The sequence below is a fragment of the Lactuca sativa genome, chromosome 6, assembly GCF_002870075.4.
Source record: "Lactuca sativa cultivar Salinas chromosome 6, Lsat_Salinas_v11, whole genome shotgun sequence".
NCBI lineage: Eukaryota > Viridiplantae > Streptophyta > Magnoliopsida > Asterales > Asteraceae > Lactuca > Lactuca sativa.
This window is the reverse complement of record NC_056628.2, coordinates 20665574-20677575: the sequence shown is the minus strand read 5'-3', so window position 1 is coordinate 20677575 and position 12002 is coordinate 20665574. Positions and strand designations below refer to the sequence as shown.

Here is a 12002-nt window from a genome sequence, read left to right as displayed (position 1 = left end):
AGAACAAAAATCAACAATAGGAAAACAAACATGTTACTTTTAATGAAGCAAGGGTGTATATGTAATTTTCATATAGTTATTACATTTCCGTAAGCCACACAGAGGATATAAGAAGATAACACACTGAAGCAGCTATGCATCAAATTGAAGATGTCGATCTTCACCACTTCTACGATCGTCGACCTCTCTTCGATTTCGATGCTACCTGGATTTCACGAAACTCCAGTACATATATTCATTTGCCGCCAGTCAAGTCTCTGATTTTGCGAGCCTATTGCCCAAAAACTCTTCATATTGAGCCAGTGGCGAGGCTAGGTATATGGAATTTGGTTCTAGGACCCACCTATTTTTTTTTTATTTCTCTGAAATTTCTATAGAAATTTTTTAGGGGCCTACCTTAATAAAAATTTAGGACCTACCTTACTTATAAAAATCTTTGAATTTATATAGAAAAATGTATATAGAAAATTTAGTGAACTATGTTGTTTTGTATTCTAGACTCGCCACTGTTTTTTGCCCACACGTCCTTCATTTTAATCTTTTTTTCTTTGATCATTCTTTACACCACTAACTCGATTTAATTATGTTATCAACTCGTTAATTAGAAGAACAAAAACACAGCTTAAAACTAATGTAATATCAAATCACAATAAAATGGTGCCTATAAAAATATTGAAGGTACTCATATGCTATCAATTTATTGCAGTTCAAATTCCAATAATTGTCAATATTTGAAATCTTAGTAGTTTTTTTTTCATATTTTATAGAATTCTTAGACGATGCGGTATGGGTCTAATTTTGCTCGTTATAGGCTTATGTGGATGGCCTTAAGGCCGTTGTAATGGGGGGAACATCGACCCCCTTCTTGTTGCTTCTCGTTATGGCGTTACTCGTGACGCTACGACCGATTGAATCGCGGTGAAATTTGAACGTTGAGCTAGTGGCCGTTGCAAAAGGTCAAAAAATAAATAAATAACTTTTACTTCTTTATAAATACTAATTTTAACCCATTTTTTTAAAACCTTTCTCTCATTCTCTCTATATCTTATACACATACTTTCTTCAAATTTTATAAATACTAACTTGAAACGTCGTCATTTGGAGTTCCAAGAAAGGCAGGCACGGGAGAAGCAGGAACAAAAAAAGAGGGAACTAATGAAACATCAATTGTCAATTCTTTAGACGAGCGAGGAAGGTTTGGCCCCTGAGGATCTAGCGGTGCTACAAGTAATGAAGAAACAAATTAGGAAGAAATATTTTGGTTAATTAGGATTTTATGAGTAATTTGAATGATAATTTAGTTATGATTTTAGGTTTAAAGTTATGTTTTTTTAATTGTAATTGTAATTTTAGATTTTAAATATTATGTCTTTTTTTGTTTTAAAATTTTATATTTTATAAAAATATATTCATTTTAGTGATTAAAAAACATAAAAAGGGGAAAAACGAAAAAGGAAAAAGAAAAAAAAAATTTGAAAAAAAAATCAAAAATAAAACATATTTATTCTTAAAAAGTTGGTGTTTCATCTTATTACCTATTTTTCCACTTTGTGTTATACCACCATTTGCTTCTGTGGCATGTGAGGTGGCACAACTTGGTGTTTCATCTTGTTGTCCACACCCAATGCTCTTATATTCATAGATTTGTATTAAGTTGTTCATAACATACAACACTCTAACATTTCATAATTTTTTACTCATGCAATTCACAATCATTCACAATAATACAAGTTCATAATCCAAAATTCACAATTAAGATGATAATTCATAATTGATAGGTATATATTCTAATAGAGAGGTAAATATCATAACATACTAACTATATGAAATTAGATGCGCCTTTGTCGTTGGATTTTTTTGGGTTATTTGAGGGTGTATTAAATATGAAACCATCGGCAGTTCTTCAATGGCTTTAGATGCTGCAATCATTCATTTGTTACTTGAGAAGTTGATTAGTTTAGCGACACCAATTGTCTCCGACCTGCAACAAAAACACAACAATTAAACAATTAGCCTTATCTATCTTAAAATATTTTATAAATCCCCTTTCATCTAACCTTGTCTGTTTATTTTCATCTAATAACGGTATCTTATGTAAGCCATTTCTTGTTCAACAGAAAGTAAAAGTTAATCAAACAAAAAGCCAATCTAATTTATAAATATAAAATAAGAAGTTTATATTAGAATATAAATAAACAAGTGGTTGATAAAAGGTATAAAGAAAATGAAACTTTTGAAATTCTTAAGTGTTAAAATAGTCAAAATCATTGTTTTTTAATGTATAACAATTCAGTCCTGATCACGAAATCATTTTTGAAAAACAGAGAGTGAAACTGTAGAGAAAAACTAACAATCACATATGTTGGAAAGTGACTATCATATAAAGAAAATTAGCCATGGTTTTCGATCCTACCCGGTTAATACCTGAATCAGTCCCGCACTCGTAAAACTGGTCCGGTCAGATTGCAGGTCAACAGGGGTACAATTGACATTACCTGATGTGGGATGCAATTTCGACTGATATAGGTACTAACTTTCATCCAAATCTATCATATGTTTTATGAAATTTGTTCACATCAATGTTTTTTCACTGCTTGAATGTCACAGAGTACACAAAGTTGCTTCAATGATGAAAAAATAAATTCAAATCATTAGCCTCTACCCAAATAATAATAATAATAATAATAATAATAATAATAATAATAATAATAATAATAATAATAATAATAATATAAAAATGAAAAACTATTTTCATTAAAAGGTAACCAAATTTAAAATTTGTTCAAGTGAGTAGCTCAAACGAATTTTCGAAAGCATTAACCACCCAACTTGCAATTTTATTCTTGTATTATGATATTTTGTATTTTTTTGTTCCATGGTTATAAACTTTTTTCTTTGTTGACGTGACAGGTTTATTGAAACAGTTTCATTATATAGTTTCAATAAACATGCCACATAATCACTTTAATGTTTTCATCATTTTCATAATATCATAACAAAATCGAAACTTGGTTACTATTTTAACAATTTTTGTTTTGCATAAACTTGCCACATTCAAAAAACAAAAATAAAAAATTTCATAACAATGAAACAAAATTGAATGGTCAGTAAGTTTATGATACCTATTTGAACAAATATAAAAGTTTGTTACTATTTACTAAAATTTTTAAAATTTCAATTACCATAGAGTGACAGTAGCTGACATCAAATATGAGTTATTGAAAGAAGAATCGACCCTTATCATAATCAACATAATTAAATGTTTTCAAGAAAGAAAAACAACAAATGACTTCATATAAAATTTAAAAAAAAAACGGAAAAAGAAAGAAAAGAACCTCATCTTCGTTAAACCTCCCTGCAGTGCATATTCGATCAAAAAGTTCACCTTCAGAAGCATATTCCATCATAATTGCCACATGGGTTGGGGTCAATATGAGCTAAAATAGATTAAAGTTTTGATTTTAGTAATTAATTTGTTACAGTAGTAAAAATGATAATTTAAAAAAGAAAACATTGAAAATGGTTGCACCTCTTTGAACCTAACGATATTAGGATGTCTTAAAGACCTGTGATTGATGATTTCCCTTTCAACATTTTTGTCTATCTGACAACAAATATCAAACATTTAACTAAACAATAATCAAATCACAAATGAACTTCACAATTCCCACAAAATTTTTAAAGAAAAACCTTATACTATTGATGCTAAGAACATGAAGAAGCTTGTGCTCCAATTTTAAGTTGCACTCCTAGAAATATGAGGTCTTGTCAACTCATTGATGTCAATTTTATCGCTAATTTAGGGAAACAATTAAATTTCATGGTTTCCAAACTTAATTTTGATTTTCCCCAAATGCTTATCCTAAAATCATTGATCTTGGTTATTCGTTTAATCTTAACATGGATGTTAACTGTTAGTTTCTAATTGCTAATTGCTAAATCGATCATGAGGAGAGTGAAAGATCCATAAATGGAAACAAAATAAAACTCCATTAAATTAGACAGTTTGAAGTGCAATTAAGAATACCAAAAAGGATCGATCAAAATCCAATAATGGTATTTCAACAATCAAACAAAAAAAAAAATACCAAAAACAGATACAGATTAAATCAAAACAATGAAAAGCCCCAACTGACCTTTTTACCTCTTTCGATATACTTGGAGATTCATCAACCCTACAACAATTTTTATAAAAGATGAATTATTTCCTTAAAATGAAATTATGAAACTGATATTTCTTAATTTTAGTTAGAGTAAAGTTAGAAAAAGGTGTAATTTTTAAGTTTTCAATTAGCATAGAGTGAAAGTAGTTGACATCAAATATGAGTTATTGAAAGAAGAATCGACCCTGCTCATAATCAACATAATTAAATGTTTTCAAGAAAGAAAAACAACAAATGACTTCATATAAAATTTAAAAAAAAAGGAAAAAGAAAGAAAAGAACCTCATCTTCATTAAACCTCCGTGCAGTGCATATTCGATCAAAAAGTTCCCCTTCAGAAGCATATTCCATCACAATTGCCAAATGGGTTAGAGTAAATGGTAAATTATCTTCTTGTGAATTATCTTCTTTGTTCTTATAAGTTGGGCTTTTAGGATAAGAAAACACATTTGTCATTCTTCATGGCTTCCTTGACATTTCATCAGGTGTTGATTGGGTTAAAAATGGGTGTGTAAAGACTCCTCAAAAGTCAATCTTTCCACTGTCCATCAAAGTAACCATAATTCTTGATTAATTGAAAAATAATCATGCTTCTAATTTATGTTATGAGTCTAAATTATAAGTACCTAGATTTTTTCGCAGTAATTTTCGACAAAGATCAATACACTCGGGACTTAAGTCCTTTACATCTGGAGGAAATTGCAATTTTCTTGATTTCATGATATTTTGAAGCAAATGCATGAAAGGTGAAATGATTGTTAACTTAAACTATTATAGAAATATATATATATATATATATATATATATATATATATATATATATATATAGGGTTAGGTTATTTTGTTTTTACTAACTATTGTGTGCCAGAATGCACAGATCTGGACCATCGGATGAAATATAATCAAATATCATGATTTGAGGGTCTATGGTAGTAGATTAGGATAGCATGTACCATATAATCACACAAATTTCAGCATAATGGCATTTTAGTCAATTAACCTATATTAAAAAAGGAAATTTTCGGATTTTTAGGGATGATTAATTCCTTTATTTTTTTAAAATCTGAATATTTTAAATGTATTTTTCGATTTTATTCTGTCAGAATGTCAACCATAAACTAGTAAATGTATTTTTTGATTTTATTATGTCAGAATGGCAGAATGCCAAACATAAACTAGTAAATACATTCTGAAAGAATACACAAAATCGATTTTTGAACTAATAATATATCAAAAAAATTACATTGTATGATTGTGATTCATTGAATAATAACAAACATTCTGAAAGAATAAACAAGTATAATTCTTAAAAAATAACAACATTCTTAAAAAATGAGTGTGATCATTCTTTAATTCATTCTTCAACCCTTTCCCATCAGGTCTTCAAGCCATTCTTGAAGCCTTTTCTACCAAAAATTCATTGCCAAGTAATTTGTAGTGATACACTTGTAAAACCTACACATTAAACATACAAATAATTAACTACAATTCTATCAGAATACAACAAATAATATTCTTACAAAATAAACTATTCTACAAGAATATTCTTTAAGAGTTTGTATTATCAAGAATATACCCAACAAACAAAATAAGGAACTAGCATCAACCTATTCTGACAGAATAAGGAACTAACATTCTTCGGGTTCCATGTGTTTCTTCTTGATATGCTCAATGTATTTAACTGCAAATTCTGACAGAATAAGGAACTAGCATCAACCTATTGTTATGAAAATGGCATCCAACCCAATCTAAATTGAGTTATATAGTTCTGAAAAGAATAAGGAACAAAGTGAAGTAAAAACATTAATGATTTTTAACTATTTTTTCATTGAGTCATTTTATCAAACACATGGAGGCCATGACAGAATGTTGTTTCAAGAAATTACATGTGATTAGATTAAGCATATCATGCAGGCTAGCACCAAGTTCCTTTGGCATGGCTTCTAACAAGGGTATCAATGGACGAAACTGTGACCCATTGAAACATGTAGCTGCAAAGGAGACGGACACTGTTAACCGCATATGTTAATGGTGGAAAAAAGAAAATTTTGATCAGTTGAAACACACAAACACACACACACCTGAGATAAAGTTCTCATTTCATATTTCACTCTCAAAATCTGTCTTGACCAATTCTTCAATGCCTTCAATGAAACTTGTCTGCGTTTCTTCCTGTAATCCCTTAAATTACCTGAAGCACATGCCTCTGTGATGAAGTTCAAGGTGCTGTTTTTAGTATCCCTCCAGAAACTGTAAAGAACAATGATGTTTTCATTCTCTAATGTCTGTAACAGTTTGATTTCTAAAAAGAGTCTCTTGAGAATAGATGGATCTCCACCGAAGCTTCTTAGTTTTACTTGGTTCCATGCCACATCCATTCCTTCTTCTTGATCAAATCCCCTGTACACCTTCTTCACTGCACCAGCGCCTAACAGATCACAGTATCTCCCAAATTCAATCGAAAGTTTATGAGTACAAAATTCAATCAAAACATCGAAATTGTAAGACCTAATTGAGATAACGAAGAGTGTAAATTAGGAAAAGTGAACTTGAAACGTGAACCTGACCGCCAACCTCCTCCGCCTGCAACTGCCGGCGCTTCTCGGGTTCTGCGAGTGAAATCACGGCGGCGATTGTTGCGACCGAGCCACCTCCGATGAGTGCCATTGTTGTTCCGTCAAGTGTGTTGGCTCCTAGTGCGGATACAGTTAGGGTTCTTCGATTGTTTAGTTTGTAGGATTTAAGATTAGGATTGGAGAATTGTGTGGTGGTGAAAGAGACATTGTGGGAGTCCGATGAGAGCGTAGGATCCTAGCTTCTTGTGGTGTAGGGTTTTAATAGGTAAATAAAAATTGATCCCTTAAATAAAGGGATATCAGTTGTTAATTTTGGATATTCATTAATACATATATGTAATATTACTAATTTACCCTTATTTATTTAATTAATTAATTAACTATTTGCTAATTTCTGATTGGTGCATTTAGGCACACAATATTTGCTAAAAACATTTGAACCTATCTCTCTCTCTCTCTCTCTCTCTCTATATATATATATATATATATATATATATATATATATATATATATATATATATATATATATATATATTATATCCTTGAAAGCCAAGCACCTGATGGAAATATATAAATATGAATTTGATTGTTTCCGGTAAATGGTGTTCTCCCAATTACAAGTTGAAATAGAAGGGCACCAACACTCCATAGATCAGCCTGTTTTTCCATTTCTATGTTAATATCTGATATAGATTGAAACAGAAAGTAAACTAAAGGATACCTTGACATTTTACAGAATGTAGTACCTTTTCATCATACTTATGAAGTTACATTATTTCTGGTGACGGTTCACACAATTGTTCAGATGAAATTCACCAACTGAATCAACACCTAATTGCATAAGTTTAGGGGAAAAAATTGACAATTAAGTAAACAAAAGTTGTAATAACCTGTTTTTTCTGACGAGCTAAATTCCAAATCCTTCAACACATATTCTCAAGTCTTGTGTTCCTCTCTAGAGGACTCCTCGTCGCTTAGGCCTGTATATACATACGACAATGTTTAATTCCCAATTCCAAAGAAAAAAATAAACAAAGCAACATAAACACACACAATACACAATACACACCATGATTTGATTCAATTCGATTCCTCCAAACAAAGTTAAAAACACAACAGAAGTATAGGACAATAAACAGACACATATACAGATTAATAAAAAAAATCAATGAATCGGACTTACTTTAACCCAAGAGCGATGAAGATCAGTCTCATCGAAGCCGATAACGTTTCTGATGGCAAGAAGATATCCGGGACCTCCATGTACCTCAACAATATATCGTATATGGTGGGAAAAGAAAGAGCTGGAGAGATGTCGATGAGGAAAATCAAGTAATATAGGAAGATGTGACAGCCTACTTACCTCCATCAGAAGCCTTTCTCCATTCATGGCCTCTGACGATGTCGTGATTGAAATTCAAAACTTTGTTTTGGGGGAAAGCCTTGTGGTGGACAATTTATTCCGAAAGAAGAACATACCTCTACTTTCTAATTAGGTCAACATACAAAAGAAATTCAAAACTTTGTTTTGGACTTATTAAAAAAATTAGACTTAGCCTAAAAACTATTTTTCTTTTTGGCAAGTAAACCCACAATGACTTACAACCAATGACGATTGTAGTACCACTATAACGTTAACGAGAATTGTGGTCACGACGTTATTAGCATCACCCGTATATAATCCGCTATTTGATACAATTATTTTTTCTAAGACCGTGAATTGTTATAGTGTGCTATTAATTGAATAGCTGATATGACAAAATATATATATATATATATATATATATATATATATATATATATATATATACTCAAGAAAAGTAAAAGAAAATATGGTGGTGTAAATTAGAGATGAAATTTAAAACTGAAAAATCTAACCGGAAACGAAACTAGAATATGTAAAACCAGTATGGGTTTCGAGTTTAAAGAATGACTTTATCCGGGTTCCGAGTAATCCGGGTCTCGGTCCTTTGGGTCCGGGTAAATTTAAGATCTGAAACTGATGTTAGGAACCGGGACCGATTTATGTGAAAAGTTTAAAACATGCATATATTTGTTTGAAGTCGTATTGGAATGAGGTTTTTTTCCAAGAGTATAATTTATAGTTTGTACATGATTTTAATCTATAATTTTGTTATTTTTGGTTTCATATTCATTGACTTATAGTCTCCTAAAGTCGGGATATCAAATATGAAATTTTTTGTTTCTCAGTTTTTTTTAATGTTTTAAAAATACATATCTAAATTTTTTGAAGTCGGATTAATATACGATTTTTTCCAATGTGTCGTTTAGAGTTTGTATATGATTTTAGCAGGGGCGGATGCAGAAATACACAGTAGGTGTTGCCGAGGTTGAAATAGGTGTTGCCGATGTAGAAAAATAAGGTAAAAAAATCGAAAAATCAAAATTTTTTCCACTGCGGACAGAAAAATTAGGTGTTGCCGGTGCCACACCGGGACACCTACTAGGTCCGCCCCTGGATTTTAGACTATAATTTTGTCATTTTTGGTTTCATATTCATTGACTTAGTATCCCCTAAAATTGAGATATCAACGTTGTAAATTTTCAGTTTTTCAGATTTTTTTTGTGTGTTCTGTAAATGTTTTAAAACATGCATATCTAATTCGTTTGAAGTCGGATTAGCATGTGGTTGTTTCGAACGTGTAGCTTAGAGTTTATACATGATTTTAGACAATAATTTTGTAATTTTTTAATTTAATATTCATTTAGTTATAGTCCTTCAAAATTGGGATATCAAAACTAAAATTTTTCAAAGTTCAATCCACAAAGTAATTACCAAAAAATTTTGGTTTTCTCGGGTTTTCCGATTCTAGACCCACTCTACCAAGTTCAACCCGACCCGCTTTGATGTTTCCAGGTTTTTCTGTTCCATACCCATTTTACCCGATACCTTACTTGGAATCGAACTAGAATCAGTTCCTATATAGCGGTCCGGTTTTCGATTTTACAAAATCCCGTTAACCGCTCCCCGGTTTTTCCAGAGGTCTATCCGGGCCGGGTATGGACATACTTTCATATCCCTAGTGTAAAGCAATGTTTTAAAAACCGGTTTGAATCGGCCGGTCGAACCGGTTGGACCGGGAACCGGAGGAGGGAGCGGTTCAACTATCACCGATTTTACATTGATTTTTGAACCGAATTGAACAGACCGGTTTTTAGAAAAACCCGGTTGAACCGGTCAAAATAAACCGGTTGAACCGGTTAATCCGAATAAAAACACATGAAAAATAATTATTTACATAATAAACTTTTGTATTTTTTTTCAAATATATTTAGTTTTCTCTAAATAAAAACATATGTTAAATGCTATAAAGTTTTTTGATGTGGTTGTATTCATCTAAAACTATATTTCGTTTCGGTATTATATTTTATTTTTTTTAGCGTATATTGATTGATGTAAAACACTAAAACTTATGGTTATGTGTTATTTTAATTTATTTTTATTTATTTACAACTTATTTTTATGTGTATTTTTAATGTTTGAACTTATGAACATCAAATTCATAATTTATATGTGTATGTATGTGTAGGAAAATAGAAAAAAAACATGAAAAATATAGAAACCGGTTCACTCGGCGGTCGAACCGGTTAAACCAGTTGAACTGGGAACCGGACACCATACCGGTTCAACTAAAAAACCGATTTTTAAAACATTGGTGTAAAGTGTATACAATAACAAATGAGCAAAGAATATAAAAGATAGGGATCTAAAGTGTAAATAAATTAATTTTGGTATAGGCTTAAAAAGAACGAAATAACAGCCAAATCAAATCGATAAGTGTTTTATTTCCTTTTAAAACCCACTTACTATCTCCTGTATTACTGCGGCAGTAATGTGGTAATTTATATATATACTAATTTTGAACTACAAGTTGAACAGTTCTTGCATCTGATTGGCTGTAATTTTTTTTTTGTTTTCTTCTTTTGTTCTCTTATTTGGCTTGGTTTCATCGGCTTCTGATACACTTACAACGTGTCTTGCACCGCCTTTGTTCTCCAATGGAAAGCTTACACAATTGCTTCCACCGTCTCACCAACCATTCCTGTTTGTTCCATCTTCCTCCACCCGCTTATCTTCTTTTCCAATCGGTATTCCACCGTTTTCCCTCAATCAATTTCCCTCAACTAATTCCACCGCCACTAGCACCGACGTCGCCCTCTCTGGTACTTTCTACACACCATTCTCCACCGTCTGCTCTGTTTATCTGGGTTTCCAGCGACTGTGAGGTTGGTGCACCGGACACCTGATTTGGTTTTTTAACATGCCCTTAGCCAACGTCGTCGTCTATTTGTCCTTCTCCGACGTCGTCGTCTGTTTGTCCTTCTCCGATTCCCCTGTGTTTCCCATATTGAGGGTTATAATTTCTTCTTGATTTTTGTATTACGGCTTATGGTCCCCTCCGCAACGTCAACACCTTCGGTCTTACCCGAGACGACTTCAGTTCCACCGGAGACTTCTTCAGTTGTACCAGAGACGCCTATGATGGAAGCGTTGGTGTAAGTGCTTGGATAATCGGACGTCATTGGTGGAATTGTGATCTGTTGTGCACAAAAATCGGAAAATTTGTTAGCCGTGTTGTTGTTGCTGTACAGATATGTCGACATAGAAGAGAGATCAAGTAGGTAAATCACACCGACTTTGCTGCAACATCTTTTGGTTTTAGTGTTTATTCTAAACCAACTTTATCTCAATTCTATTGTTTTTTGGTTATTATAATGAATTTATATCATGTCGCAGTTTCAACAGGAAGAGGATTCTGATACAAATTTCATTGAAGCTTATTTGTTGAATAAAAAGACAGAAGAAGAGTGAAGCCAATCCCATTCCAGTTCCAGCCAATAAGGGTTTATTGGTCAATACATGTAAGCCATCCCTTTGTGCTACTTTAAACTCAAATAATGATTTTGACTTCTATAACTTTAAGAATACATGTGGTTTCAGATATATAATGATGATTTTGAAGTTTTTTTTGTAGGAGTTTTGCCATTAATGCGTTGTAAGGCTAATCATTAACCATGTAAATCTTGAAACTTTCAAAGATTTCAATGCTATGACATTGTTTTAGCCTTTTAGGACAATTGAACTATAGATAAGATCATTACAATCTTGAAAGTGATCGTCTAGCTGAAATTTGGGGAGATTTCTTATAAGGGGCTTCACTTACATCTCCAACCTTATAATCAGTTGCCATGTTATCAATACACAACTTCCATCTCATTAACATCAGGTTGTGATCTTTCT

At 31.9% G+C, this 12002-nt stretch overlaps 1 long non-coding RNA gene across 1 annotated transcript; it reads left to right on the top strand.

Moving 5' to 3' along the window:
- Positions 1 to 10601: 10601 nt before the first annotated feature.
- LOC128126687 (uncharacterized) lies at positions 10602 to 11869 on the top strand. The gene is made up of 3 exons (XR_008224694.1): positions 10602 to 11383; positions 11499 to 11623; positions 11737 to 11869. It is a non-coding gene; the product is annotated as an uncharacterized LOC128126687 (long non-coding RNA).
- Positions 11870 to 12002: the final 133 nt, after the last annotated feature.